Source organism: Vulpes lagopus, chromosome 2 (genome assembly GCF_018345385.1).
Source record: "Vulpes lagopus strain Blue_001 chromosome 2, ASM1834538v1, whole genome shotgun sequence".
Lineage (NCBI taxonomy): Eukaryota > Metazoa > Chordata > Mammalia > Carnivora > Canidae > Vulpes > Vulpes lagopus.
Window position 1 is genome coordinate 84,436,459 of NC_054825.1, and position 16,279 is coordinate 84,452,737.

Below are 16,279 nucleotides of genomic sequence, written 5' to 3' on the forward strand. Positions count from 1 at the left end.
ACCATGATGTGAGCTGAAAGCAGATGCTTGGGCAACTGAGCCAGCCAGGCACCCCTCTTCTTTTCTTTCCATTCTTTTTCTTTCCTTTTTTTGATCTCCATCTCTTTTCTTCTCTTTCCTCCCACTATCCCTCAATTTCTCCTCCCAATTCCCTCTCTTTCTTTGTTAATCTGAGAGAAAAATTTCTCCAAACTGGAACTCTTATCATTGATTGTTTTTTTTTTAATTTTTTATTTATTTATGATAGTCACACAGAGAGAGAGAGAGAGAGACAGAGAGCAGAGACACAGGCAGAGGGAGAAGCAGGCTCCATGCACCGGGTGCCTGATGTGGGATTCGATCCTGGGTCTCCAGGATCGCGCCCTGGGCCAAAGGCAGGCGCCAAACCACTGCGCCACCCAGGGATCCCCATTGATTGGTTTTAGCACAAACATGAACTCTAAAATCTGGAGTCAGGTAGACATGTGATACTGAGCTTGACATTTCCATGGGGAGTTCCATCAAATATCTCCTTCTTACTAGCTCCTGCTCTTCACATGACCCACAGTTTAACTTCTGCAGAGATTACATTCTCTCCCCCAGGTGATATGCAGATACAACCTCATGGAAAGAAGTTTAAAAATAATTGTAAGCTCATTAGACATGGCAGGATCCAGAGGAGAGGGAGCCGAATGGATGAGGGGAGAGTGGATTCAGGAGATGAGAAAGGGCACATGTTTCAACTTACAAGCAAGGGCTTTAACACTGTGCCAAACAAAGCTGCTGGTGGATCAACGTAGAGCAAGCACATGAGCGCACACCACTGCATTGGACTTTGACAAAACACTTTGGCTGAAGCAATAAAACAATTTTAAGGTAACCTTTGTGGGGACTTTCAATCATTGCTCCATTGCAATCAACACATGATATACAAGGCTGATGAAAAGAGCAATGTGCTGGGAAGCCGGCCATGAACTCAAATTATGGGTTTTCCATTGACTTGCTATGAGAATTAAAAAAGACTTTTTAATTCGCCCGACCTTCAATGTCCTGAGCCATCAAAAAATAAAACAATACTTGCTACCTCACAAGATTTTATGAGAATATACTGAGATCTATCTTGTGAAAAATTCCCCAGTATAAATTATTTCTATTACCATTATTATTGAGAAACAATGTTCAGACAGAGAGTATTTAATTTTAGAAAAGCAAGGCACAAAAAAATTAATTTGTGGCAAAAAAAATTCTTCTGTATAAAATGCTGACCTCCTCCTAAAATCTGACATAAGATAGTGAGCATTTTAATACTCAGTGGAGACCATTACTACAATAAAATCTTCCTGCACAGCTAATTTTTGGTTTGGTTTTTGTGGAATAACCATCACATGGAGTATCAGGTAATGGAATAAAAGCTAGAACTATGAAAATAGATTTTAGTTTTTTAAAAAAAATATTGCAAAAGTCATTTTGGCAGTGGAATGAACTTCTTGGCAGATATGATAGTAATAGCCCTTTGCTGTAATGGAATTATAAGAAGCATTTAAAAATTTTAGCTTTCGGGGGGAATTCATTTTTGTTTTTTCAGCATGTATTTAATTGCTGAAAACAATATTACCTAATTTCATTTCAGCTTCTGTATCTCCTAAGCAAAAATCATGATACTTATGTAAATTTATGTAAATAAGATACAGAAGGTCATTGGGAATCAAGACCTCTTTATGCTTTCATCACCAAATTGGAGCTCTAGCTCCAATTCTGGTAATGAATTTGGACAACTCTCAAGTTTCAGTTTTTGCTAATAAAGGCTACTAAAATAAACCCAAAACCTCTGAGTAAATTCAGTACATCCTAGAACATGGCCTCCAGGCAGGCAAATCTGGTTCACTGGGGATGATGATTTGATCAATGATAAGTGAACAATTACAGTCCATATAACTAGACCCTGAACATAATCATATTCAAATATTTAATGGAATAAATATTAAAACATTCCCTTCTAATAATGATGACTAGATCTCAGAAACAGAAATAGATAGCTAGGGTTTAGTTTCTTTAAAATTCATATGCAGAGATGTAGGTTATATTTTCCATAAGACATAGCAACCTACTTAAGGTCTCTCTCTCGCTAGAGAGCTTAGTGTCTAACTTGACAATTAAAATGCAGACACACAAGCACGCACACAAAGAGTGTACTGCAGCTGCTGCCCTTTGTCACTTAGCTAGTTAGAGCAGAGGACAGTTAACTCCACACCACTCTGCTGAACTGAATCTGGCTTTCTGTAGGAAATACCACAGTTATGATCTTTACAATGAAGAGCTCAAAAGCAGGGAAATTAGTTGTTTTGTCTACTTCATATTGCCATCTTCTGATCAGCATTGCACATTTAGTAATAATAAGAGAATTATGACCATGTTAGGGACAAGATAGTTTTATTACATCTATTGTTATGGGAAAACTTAATTTAACCATCGTGAAAAGAGACACAGCAGCACATGAACAAAGCCTGGACAAAAGAACGCAGGAAAAGGAAAAACAGTTGGTGCTGCAGTAATGCGGCTGGGAGTGAATTTCATTTTTGTACATTTTGTTGTTGTTTTTAATGTTTTTTGTATCTTTAAACCCCTAATAGAGTAAGTAGAAAGTGCCTTTCAACCTAGGATATACACATGGAGAATTTTTAGTTATGGAAGCATAAACTCGTCTTGTTTAATTTTGTACCAGCTGTGAAAGAAATGTTAACACAAATGATACATTAAAAAAAGTTGTGTTTGGGGAGTAGGTGGTTAGCTTAATCTGAGAACAATTTATTTTTGAGCATTACCTTCATCCATTTCTATAAAAGCCTCATGGTAGGAACACACAATCTAAATTCTTTGCTTCAGCAGATTTGTCAGGATGGAAGGAGACAGTTATGTTTTAATCATGAGATCACATTATTCTAAGAACTTGAAAACGATATATTTGATTTTCTTTAAGAATCTCCTATTAAAAAAAAAGAATATTTTTTTATTCTAGTTATTTTAATAGCTCGATAACTTGCCTTACCAATTCTGGGCTCTCACTCTCCATTCCTCTTGCCTCCGATGTAGCAATACAGGATACATCTTCTCGAGTCCTCTTTCCTCATGAATGCTCTCCTGCTAAACACTTGGGTGACTTCCCAGTGCCTGTAGAACACTTTTGATAATTGGTTTTTTCCCCCAAAAGCTTTCTATAATTTGTTCCTGCAAAAAGTATACAACCTTCTCTTCTAGATTTCCAACAAAAAACTTCAATTTCTCCTACTTGAAAATCTTCCCACAACTTCCTGCTTCCCTAAAAACTACCCTGTCTTGCACTTTAATTTCTGGACCATCCAACATGAATCTTACCAGAGAATCACAACCCAAATTGATAGTTCTTATTTCTGAATTTCATGAAAATGTGTACACTTTTATCACCATATAAGCATAAATAGCCTTGGATTATTTTTAAAAAATTAGTATGTGTTTTCTTATTACTTTTTTTTACCAGATCAATGTTCCTTAAAACATCTGCTTTTTTATTACATTTATATTGTATCTTTCTAACAGCTATTATTTCCCAAGAGTTGTTAAATTGTAATAATGTGGCCTAAGTAGACACTCAGTGAATGCACTTTGAATAAATGAAGGTGGAGATACTGTACCCAACTAGCAAGAAGGATTCTGGCTTCAACTTTGCTCTATTTTAATCATAATGATGTTGGCCAAGTCAGTTACTATTTTTGGTTCTCCTTTTTTTCATCTCTGAGAGGAGCCAGGTGTAAGAGCTAATCTTTATTCAGGCCCGTCTCACTTCTAGTGACTATCTGCATAACTATCGCCAAGCCTTGTCTTACTCTTACTCAGCTGACTCACCTTACTCACATGGGAGCATTCAAATAGCTGGAACAAATTTAGGGAATAGGTATGAAGACACTGACCTCAGGGACTCTGACAGTCTGGCTGTGTGGCCAAGGTAACAGGCACTCTGGGACCGAGCCAGAGATCAGAGTTGGAGGTGAAGTTTATAAAACAGATATAGGGACTTTAAGCTCGAGGGAGAGAGACAAGATTGAATTCTTTGGTGCAAGTTCTTCTGAACTTTGGTGCAAGCCAAAGTTCAGACTTTAAGCTGCCTGGCTGCTTGGAGAGTGCCAGAGGTCAAGATCCATCAGAGGCTAAGGTGGGGGTGTGGTTATAGGGTGGGGGTGGAGGTGATAACAGTTGAGGCTGCTTCTTAAGACCCAGAGATCCCAGCTGCCCTGACTCATGCATACTCTTGGAAGAATAAAGTCTGAGGGCCTGGGCATGCACGACTCAAGCCCAAGCTGGCCTAAGGAGTCAGGCCAAGAATGGAGCTCAGAGCCAGGCCAAGCAGGCCCTGCCTTGACACCAGTGAGGGCCACCGGCCACAGCCACAGAGGCCCAAGCTTGCATCATGACTTGAGTTTACAGATAATGATAAGCAGGTGGGCAGCAAGATTCTGCTAATGCTGGAGAAGGCAAGGCCCTTTATGTCCTTAGAGAGCTTTACTACTTTTACCAGAGGCCAGGAAGGCACAACCGTCCCCCAAATTCCTTTACAGAGCTGTTATCTGGCGACAGGGATGTGCCAAGGGTGTGTGAGGTACAGTCCCAACAACTGCCAGGGCATCTTCAGCTAAGTTCTGGCTAAGCATTCCTTCCAGGGACAGGGCGTCTCTGGTGATGATGGGCTCACCACCTCAGCTAGCCGGTGGGCACCCGCACACTAATGTGAATCAATGACCACCAAGGGTGCCCCGTAGTCTCCCTCTCCTGGTGACTCTCCCCTGCTGCCTGTGGGGAACTCTGGAATGGAAGAAATGGAGACACTGAGGGGGTGGAGAATGTGGCAGGGATCCTAACTTTTTGCTTAAGGAAGCTCTTAATGAGTACCCACCTCCCTTCAGGGAACAAAACATAATTCACTTTAGTCTTTCAAATGCAGTGCTCATGACCAAATCCTGCCACCAACAATCTGTGTCCCAATGTGTTCTTCAGCAACAGCATTTTCCTGTGGACTCAGTTTCAGAAGTTCTTTCCTACAGAATCTGTTGAAGATGACAAAGAATCCAGATACTTACTGACCACATTTTATTTATTTAGTGAGCAATTATGACATTTCTTGAGCTATTTAAATATGTTCTCTGAGTCAGGTAAAGGAGATCGTCATAGTTAACCAACAAGTCATTCTTGGGTACTTAACAATATCCTAAGCACTTAATCATACTTAAAAGTGACTATTAATGAAGCTTATAAACCATTTGCAACTCTGAAAGTGAATTTCTCTGTAGGCTTAGAGAGTATTAAGCCATTTAGATTTTACCACACAAATATTATTCATGCTTTAATTCCTGAGAAAAGAGATTCAGAAAATCAAGTTAATACTCAGTTGTCTTTTGCTAAGTTTCGCAATTACTTATTCCATCTGGGAAGCCCTGAGCTTAGGTTAAATGCTCCTGAAGTCATTCCCAAGCTTCATAACCATTAGTGACCAGTTTTTAATGATTATTAAAGAAAATGAGAATGCAAATCAAAGACATTAAAGAATAGCTTTGCTTGAATGCTGGCATTTTAGGCAAATAGGTTTTTTTCTTTTTCTCAAGAATTACCGATGCATAGGAAAATGAATCAAAAGACAACCTATCCAAGATCTATAAAGAACTTATTAAACTCAATAGCAAAGAAACAAACAATCCAATCATGAAATGGGCAAAAGACATGAAGAGAAATCTCACAGAGGAAGACATAGACATGGCCAACACGCACATGAGAAAATGCTCCACATCACTTGCCATCAGGGAAATACCAATCAAAACCACAATGAGATACCACCTCACACCAGTGAGAATAGCGAAAATTAACAAGGCAGGAAACCACAAATGTTGGAGAGGATGTGGAGAAAGAGGAACCCTCTTACACTGTTGGTGGGAATGTGAACTGGGGCAGCCACTCTGGAAAACTGTGTGGAGGTTCCTCAAAGAGTTAAAAATAGACCTGCCCTACGACGCAGCAATTGCCCTGCTGGGGATTTACCCCAAAGATACAGATGCAATGAAACGCCGGGACACCTGCACCCCGATGTTTCTAGCAGCAATGTCCACCATAGCCAAACTGTGGAGGGAGCCTCGGTGTCCATCGAAAGATGATGGATAAAGAAGATGTGGTTTATGTATACAAGGGAATATTCCTCAGCCATTAGAAATGACAAATACCCACCATTTGCTTCGATGTGGAGGGACCTGGAGGGTATTATGCTGAGAGAAATAAGTCAATCGGAAAAGGACAAACATTATATGGTCTCATTCATTTGGGGAAAATAAAAATTAGTGAAAGGGAATAAAGGGAAGGGAGAGAGAATGACTGAAAATATCAGTGAGGGTGACAAAACATGAGAGACACCTAACTCTCTGGGAAATGAACAAGGGGTAGTGGAAGGAGAAGTGGGCGGGGGGTTGGGGTGACTGGGTGATGGGCAATGAGGGGGGCACTTGATGGGATGAGCACTGGGTGATATGCTATATGTTGGCAAATTGAACTCCAATAAAAAAAATTAAAAAAAAAAAAGAAAGAAACAGGAGACAATGATGGTTAAGAATGAAAAAAAAACTATTTCATTTTAGTGGTGTTTTGTTTTTAAAAAGGAAGAGGATTAAAATAAAGCACCTTCTCACCTGTTTCTTTTAAAGATTTATTTATTTATTTTAGAGAGAGCGAGAGTGTGTGTATGTGTGCACGTGAGCGGGGGCGGGGCAGAGAGTGGGAGAACAGCAGACTCCTGGAGGACCCAGGAGCCCGACAATGACCCTGAGGTCACCACCTGAGCCAAAACCAAGAGTTGAGCACTTAACAGACTGAGCCACCCAGGCACCCCCACCTTCTCATCAGTTTTTAAAATAAAAGACTGAATGGTAGAACCCATTTAACAAACATAGCAACACATTAAAGCCTTCAAGATGGTAGTGAGGAGCAGGTAAACAAAGAACAAAAGAGGATCAAGGGGAAAGAGGACAGACTAGGAATGTGATCCACAGTTCCTCAAGATGTGACAAATACTGTTTTTTAAAAATAAGCAATGCTTTGGAGCAAGGGTTGGCAAACTTTTCCTATAAAGGGCCAGATAGTAACTGTTTTGTATTTTGCAGACCATATAACCTTCTGTTTCATATTGTGGTTTCTTTCTTTCTTTCTTTCTTTCTTTCTTTCTTTCTTTCTTTCTCTTTCTTTCTTTTTTTAAACAACCCTTTGAAAATGTTTAAGACATTCTTCTCTCATACTTGTACAAGAACAGACAGTGAGCTAAATTTGACTCACAGTTGGTATAGTTTGCTGACTCCTGCTCTAGATTTCAGAGTAGGACAAATGTTGGCCAGAATCTTATGTAAAATAAAAAATAATTATAAAATAAATAATCTAATAATATAAATAAAAAACAATATTTTATATAAATAATTAGTGATTTCATGGAAATTGGCAAATAAAAGAGTTCTTGACATTTTTTTAATGGAGAAAGGTATACAATTCCACTTCTTAGAAAGTGGAAATCAACATGCAAAATTTCACTTTCCCAAAATAAAGGATCCTCTTTCAAGGAATGCCTTTCTATCTGGTGACCTTTCACTAGGCCAGCTCAGAAGGCTTTGAATAGCTTGTGTATTTCCAATAAAATCATCCCTGAGTACCTCCTCTGCAGGCAGGGTACTTTCTGCAGCTTCTGTCAAAGCCTTCTAATCTGAAGTATTGATTTCCTAAACTGGACTCTGAGGGCACACTCTAGAGGTCATTCAAGTTCTCCCCCAAATATTTAAGTTTTTGTATTTTCATTCCTAAAGATAATAAAAATAATTGATCATTTGGGTGATCACTGTCAAAACGAGAATGGTCATAGGAGTCCAGTGCCCATTGAATTCTGGCTAATCGGAGTAAGAATGAAGAACAATGATATTATAGCAGTATTGTACCAAAAACCCCAAAGCTACAGGTCAGATACCTTTTTAATACTATATGTGTGTGTGTGTGTGTGTGGGGGGGATGTGTGTGTGTGTGTATGCATTTTATATATAGTATAATACAAAATCTTAATACATATATATATATACACAAAAATCTTAATAATAGGCTCTTTTGAATAATATTTCACAGAACAAATTTCGGAAGCTCAATAATTCAGATCAATCATTGTTGAAATTTACTGTAATTAATGGAACTTGACTAAACTTAAGCTACCACTCTCACCACTCTTCCTTATACTATCAAATGTTCTGAAGAAATGGTGAGTACTTGCTCATTGCATGACTTTTCAAAATTTAGCTTTATTTCCTTTATCTAAACATTGTATCTTATTATAACAGTGCAAAGAGATGTTTGTTTAATTCCCAGCCTTTTTATAACTGAATTTGGTAGCATTAAGGAATACACATATTTTCAAAGTATGAAAGTCAGTTCAAATTAGATGACTTATTTTGCACTTTTATTTTTTATTTTTTATATTTTTAAAATTTTATTTATTCATTCATGAGAGACACAGAGAGGCAGAGACATAGGCAGAGGGAGAAGCAGGCTCTATGCAGGGAGTCCAATGTGGGACTCAATCCCAGGACCCCGGGATCATGCCCTGAGCTGAAGGCAGACGCTCAACCGCTGAGCCACCCAGGCATCCCTATTTTGCACTTTTAATGGTAACAAGTATTTATGTAATTATTACTTAGTTTAAACATAACTTAGTAGCTGATTGCATTCATATGCTATGCAGGATTTCTAGTTAAAATATCAATATACCAGAAAGTATTTTGAATATGTGGAACTCTAGTTTACTTTTCTTTCTTTTTTCTTAAGATTTTATTTGTTTATTCATGAGAGACACAAAAAGAGGCAGAGACATAGACAGAGGGAGAAGCAGACTCCGCAGGGAGCCCGATGTAGGACTCGATCCCAGGACCCTGGGATCACGCCCTGAGCCAAAGGCAGATGATCAGCAACTGAGCCAGCCATGTGCCCCAAGGGAAGAATATTTAAATAGCTTTTTCAGATAATTATGGATATTCTTCTTTGATACTATGTCAAAACTCCACAAGAGATAGTTTCTTAAAGATTATTTGCAACATGGAGTCAGAAATTATATTAATGCATAACTATATTAAAATTCACTCATCTAAAAAAATTCATTCATATATCTGGCACCTTAAGCATTTTACTCATGGCTTTTGTAATATTAAGTATTGGTCACCTGGAAAATTTGGTTCAAGAATTATACAGGTCTTATTAATGATCATACACGCCTTTATACGCTATCAAGAAAATGACATCTGTTAACATCATCACTAATCTCATCAGAACAAAAAACTATGTGAGTTTTGGAAAGTTGTCAAACTCAAAATGGCAGCTACAAATTTTGCAAAATTCTAATTTTCACTTGAAAGTTCAAATTTTATCATTCACAACAAGTACTGCCAAGTCTTTTTTTGAAATGACAGACATACTTTGTTCATTTTCAAGAAAATGTCTGCCAGATGCCAAAGTCTGAAGAGCCATAGTTTGTCTGCCAGTTGTTCTTTCAAGTACAAATAGTGTTCCTTTTAAAAAATGCCTAGTTCAGTGTGCAAGTAATCTCCCAGGTGTCTTTCCTTGAGACAACTCACACTGCAGTAGGCAGTATTAGTGTGTTCCCGTACTTCTATCGTATCAGACAGAACATTGTCTCAAAGGTTGAGATTTAATAAAGTGAATAATGTTTATTGCTTCATCTAGGACTTTCTTAAATAAGACTGGCTTTTTTTCCTGTTTTAAATATGAACGTATGGCAGTACATACCTGCTGCAATGACAAATGGCATAGTTTGTCACCACCTCTCTGCATCGGGGGAAGGTACCCACCACATTTGCACCAGCTTTGGTGCAAATGTCCAACAGTGAGAAAAGCAGATCCTAGTGTATGGATTCCATAGACCATCTAGTAGGATCTTGGAGACTTCTAGGGATCTGTAGATCATACTTGGAGAATTGCTATTTTCTACCATTGGGAAATAAAAATTACAAATTAGGAAGGAGAAGAAATAAAAAGTAGAAAATATTGAAATACTGAGAACTCTTGAAATTCCTTTCTTCCCAGATATTTATTCAAACACCTGAAATTTCTTTCTTTCTAGAAATTTCATTAATTCACTCATGCAACAGACATCAATTGAGCGCTTTCTGAGTCCTGGCTCTGAGCTATATTTTCGAGACACAGAGGTGAATCAGAGTTCTCTGACTGGAAGTAAATTACAATCTAGAAGGGGTAAATGTGATAAGTAAACAAATTCATCCTAAAGGGCATTACTGGTTCTATAGTAAAAGTATAATATAAGAAAGGGAATGGATAACTCAACCTGAGGATGATGAGTAAAAGTTTTGGAGAAGTGGTGCAAGTTGAATTTCATAGGTGTAGGTACCCAGCTGGCCGGCAGGGGCAGCAGACTGGGAAGAGTAAGCTGAGGGCCAAAGGCAGGGAGGCTGGAGTGGTAGAAACTACAGGTCACAGAGGCATTTGCAGGAATTCTGTGAACATCCAGGAGCCACAACCAGATTGAGGAATAATAAGATTACATTTGAGATTTAGAAAGATTACTTAAAACACAAATGATGTGTCAGAGAAAAGACAAGGGTCTCTTGCAGGACTATTGCTGCCCTTCAAATGATAGATGGCCCAAGCCTTGTTTCCTTTAGCTGTTTTCTTGCAGCATTCTTCAAGCAGGAAGTAACACTGAACTCCATGCTCGCAAAGACCTCAAACACAGGAGACACATGTCAAGCTCTCCTAAGGGCTCTCTTACCCTGCTCCACCTTGGTGATGGAGCTTCTGCAACTCAACAAATATCAACCAGCTATGGAGCTGCTTGTCCCTCCTCTCCCCACTCCAATCAGGCATTGTGGTGGTTAATTGTGTCAATTTGGAGGCTGTTTTTGGATGTGATTAACATTTAAATTGGTGAACTTTGATAAGCTGATTGCTCTTCATAACATAGGTAGGCTGCATCTAATTAGCTGAAGGCCTGAATAGAACAAAATTACCAGTCTCCCTGAGCAAAAGGAAATTCTCTAGAAGACTGCCTCCAAAGTCCATGTGCACCATCAGCTTTCCTGAGTCGCTAGCCTCCTAGCCCACCACTAGAGTACTTAGCTAATGCAACTATTATCTTGGGGGTTCCCTGTACTTGGCATGGGTTCCTTGATGGAATAACAGCACCTCCTATTTTTATTTTATTTTATATTTATTCTATTTTAGGACGACCACATTTTCCTCTGACATCTTGGTCCCAACATGGCTGTTCAGTTACTTTGGCTTTTAGTATTTCTAACATGGACTTACCCAGTATGTCTCCTTAGAATGTAAGTTACTTATTCCCTATTTTTCTCATCGTTGAATTTTTAAGTTGAACTAAATCAAGTGGAAAACCTCCATTTAATAAGCCTTTCTAAAACCTGACATCTTACCTAGAAAAAATAAGATATTTTAGATAATTGTTTATGTGGGCTCTTTGGTTGCAAAGAAGAGATCTACTTATGTTATCTTAAGAGACAGGAACAGAGTATCATGCTCTGTGGAATGACACCCATGGAAATAAGGAAAACAGGAATCTTGACCAGCTTTCTTCTTCAAACATTTAGAATCTAAATCAGAATCTAAAAGAAGCCTCACAACCAAAAATCACAAGAACAGAAGTTTCCTGTGAAGACTAAAACAAGTTTATGTTCTGAAAAGTGAGTCAGGATTCTACATGGTTCTAATGACTGTATTATTCCCTTGCCTTCTCTCAAGTATTCTCTGTGTAGGTATATTCTACTACCAACTAGCTCATTTTCATAAGATAACTTGTTCAAAGTCTCAAGAGAGCATCAGATTGTCTAATTAATCACCATCATTCTTAGATGCCAGAGCTTTTGCTGTCAGGCCACCACAGAGGCTGTCGGTCTAATAAGATTGGCTGCCTTTGAGTTAGGCATACACTCTAGTCCAAATTTTTATAAAAGATTTTATTTGCTTATTTATTTATTTATTTATTTATTTATTTATTTATTTATTGCTGAGGATAGGACAGAGGGAGAGGGAAAGAGAGAATCTCAAACTCTTCTATGAGCATGGATCTGATGCAAGGCTCCATTTCATAAGTTTAAGATCATGATCTGAACCTAAATCAAGAGTTGGACACTTAATTAAATGAGCCACCCAGGTGCCCCCACCCTGGTCCAATTGTCTGTGGGTAGCACACTGATGTGGAATAAAAAATGGCCACCTAGAGTAACTTCCTCAGCAGAAACTGTGGATTTAGCAGTCTCCATCTGAAGAGATCATAAGCATGGCATGGCAGTCATGTCAAGGTTTGATGTGTTCTTTAAATTGACCATTTTAATAGATACAATCAACTTTAGAGAACCTTAGGCAAAAGAATGAAGGAGCCCTCTATCTCCTCTCTGGGGAATAATTTATCTCTTCATGCTTTCTTTCTCTCCTCTGTTCTATTCCATCTTTCTCCTCATGTTCAGTGCTCTGACCAGAGTTCCAGATGCCATTGCCATACCTTCACCATCCTAGCTTCACAGTACACCTCTTATCTTCCATCTCCTTTGTTTGCCCAGAACCCTGCTTTCTGTGATGCTAATCAATGAATGCCTAACAAATCCATGAAAATGTTATCAGCTAGAGCTAATGAGAGCATGAAGTGGATACTCCTGAAACTGGGGGCAGGCCAATGTAAGAATTGAAGACCAGGAAATCTCAAATGGGGGTGTGGTGCTCCACAGAGGAAAAAGAGCTACATGTAATGCCATATAAATAGCCCCTTAGTCCACCCACATGTCGAGTATGCCCAGATTGGGTGCAGTGGAACCTAAAAAGTTAGCAAAGAACTATAAAATTGTTTGTGTTCTTGTTCATGAAGTAATTAGAAAGTTGGTAACTTCATCAGTCATTAGAAGTCACTCATTAAGTCAATTATTTTGTTCTAGTATATTACTGCATATGTAAAAATAATCCAATGGATATCTTACTTTTAGGCCCATTCTTTTCCCTTCTTACCTATTGTAAATTATATGAAATTAAGATAAATAATTGTTTCATTGATCTATTAACATTTAATAGAAACATTCAATGAAATGCTAAAACAAATAAAAAGAACACCAACTATTTGATCATGACCATGATTTTTCAGATGCATATATTATGTGTGTACAGTAGATAAGCTGGTAGTGCTGTTGAAAATTAGTATGATGGTTATTTTATTTATTTATTTTTTGATTTTTTTTTTGATGGTTATTTTAAATTTAGATCTTTACACACTTGTCTCTAGATTTGAAGTTACTATAAACAGAATAAGAGTTTGTCTTCTCTGTCCTTTGCAGAATTTGAGAGTGATGGAGGGGGAATAATTATGTGTGTGACAAAGGTGGGGGCTGTTATGCTACCCCACACAGCTTTACCAAATTTTCCTATTCAGGGAAACTCAAAAGGAAAAGAACAGTAACTATTAATGAAACTCTCCATGACTTGTGCTTTTTGTAAGGAGATTATAGATTCTCTGATTAAGAAAGCAAATTTTCACCTACTTTTTAATTAAAAAAAATAGGTAGATAATAGTATGGGGATTTTTTAATATAATAATTATATTATACAAGTTTGGGTTTGAATTCCATATTTACCAGACATGAAGAAGTTATTACACCTTCCTGACCTTGGTTTCTTCACATGTCAGATTGGGATATACTTATCCTGTATGGTTGATATGGAATTAGAGATAATAGTGTCTGTCAAGTGCCCGGCACATGGCAAGCAGTCTTGGTATTGTTATTTGGAGAAGTGATATGGTAAACTGTTTACACTGAAAAGATATTCACATTCTCTGAGTTGGATGTTGCTTGAAAGCCTTCTTTCCTGCCTGGTGGCTGACTTTCCCTTTTCTTATTGTTCTAAGAATATTTCTCCATTTGGCCCATTGTAAATAGTAACAATTGTTTAGTAGTTCTATCAGAAGAGAGAAGCCTTCCTGGAGCCTGGCTGACAGAGCTCCCTGTCTGATCTGTCTAACAGCTTTGGAGCTGGAGACAAAGCACAGGGCTCTCACTTCCTCCTCTAGGAAGAGAACCATGTCCCCAACCAAAATAGATCCTCATAGTCTTGCAAACACCACCCAGAATAAATACAAAGGAAATGAGGGCAAAATCTACTTTGGAGAATATTGAGACAGAATTTTTCCCAAAATAAAGTTTTTCAAGGCTTGTAGGAAGCAGTAATGGGTATTACAGCACATGAATCATTGTTGTGTCAGTTCCAGATTATAGATTAGTAATATGCTATGTGCAGAATGGTTCTATTTTGACTGCTTGAACATGTATACATATCTATCTATCTATCTATCTATATATATATATATATAGAGAGAGAGAGAGAGAGAGAGAGAAATATGCTGATGTGGCTGCATTTATAAACAAGGATAGCTTGGTCAAAAATCAGCTTGTACCTAGTAGTAACTCACCCATGGAGTTCAATATAAAATTGGTTAAGATCTTGGCATTAAAAAGAATAATAAACTTCAACTCTTTCTTGTCCATAATAAAGCTTGAAATTAAACCACATGGGGACACCTGGGTTGCTCAGTTGTTGGACGCCTGCCTTCGGCTTAGCTCATGATCCTGGGATCCAGGATCGAGTCCCATATCGGGCTCCCTGTGAGGAGCCTGCTTCTTCCTCTGCCTGTGTCTCTGCCTCTTACTCTCTCAGTCTGTGTCTCATGAATAAATAAATAAATCTTTAAAAAAAAAAAGAGAGACCACATGAAGCTTTCTGTATCTTCATACATTTTAAAATTAAAGCTGGATGCAAATGCAAATTAGTGATAAAGCTTAGGGTAATGGGGGGAGAGATGCCAATGATAAACATTGCATTATAAGAATAATAAGTATTTAACTTTTCAGTTAAATTATTGTTAAACTCAATTTTTTCCTACTCAAATAAGATAATGATCTTTATCAGTCATAAATCTGAGAGCTTTATTCCCTAATTGGCTAATTTTCCTATTGTCTGGACCTTAGACAATATTTAAAGCTGAAAAAATGCTAATTTTAATATAAATTCAAGGTCAATGCATTGATAATATTATTTGACAAAATTTGAAGCATGTCAGATCATGTAAGTTTCAGACGTAAAAACTCCATTTGCCTAAAAATATTGTATTTCTTCATTCATGAAAAAAAACAACTTAGAGGGTAGCGTCATGGCCTACTGTGATATTATGAAATATCTGGAGAAGAGAAACATCTACTATAGTTCTATTATAGTTTTGTTTCAGAAGCAAGGGGAAATATTTCATTGAACAGATATCAAAACCCACTATAAAGCTACTAGAATCAAAGCAGAATCAAAACAGACAGATCCATGGAAAAGAATAGTGTTCAGAAGTGGATCCAAGTATCTGGGAGTAGATGTCATTGGAAAGGATGCATAATATTAATTATACATACAATTCAAAGTCAATATAAGTGGTATTGGAATAATTGGCCATATATAAAGAAAATAATGTCAACCCCTGTCTTATATTCCAAAGTAGTTCCAGACATATTGAGAAACTAAATATAAAACAAGGAACATTATTAGAGAAAAATTAGGAAAATATTTGTATAGGATTGGGGAAGCTTTCTTTAACAAGATGAAAAATTGATGGTAAATAACTGAATAGTTTTTAAAAATTATCCATACTATAGATTGCTGTGTAGCTTGTTTACAAAGGAAAAAAATGGGAAGAGTCAATTAAATAAATATGTGTAACTTTCGTGTAGATGACCTTCCAAGAGAAAATATTTACAACACATATAAAACAATGGCTTAATGTACCAACTACACAAAGAGCTCTTGAAATTAATTTTAAAAATGATAGTAGTGAACAAGCAATTCACAGCAGAGGAAATACAAAGGGCCAATAAGCCTAAGAAAAGATGTTTGACATTCACATCAGTAATGAGAGAATAAATATAGAAACACCTGGTCATCATTTAGAGGTGAAGGGGCAGTGTTCCTGCCTGCTTGATTTAACTTCCAACAAGCCCTGGTATCCAGCATTGTTAAGGCTTGGGGGTAGTCATTACTCACGAATGCTGGGGGAAGTCCAGTCCAAAAAATGCTTCAATCCAAAAGTAATCTGCCAACATAGCTTAAGATATAAAAATGCAAAGAAATTTTGCTCACATTCTCAGTTCTGGGCAGTTATTGGACAGAAATAAAAATAAAGTATATAAACATATGTACAAGT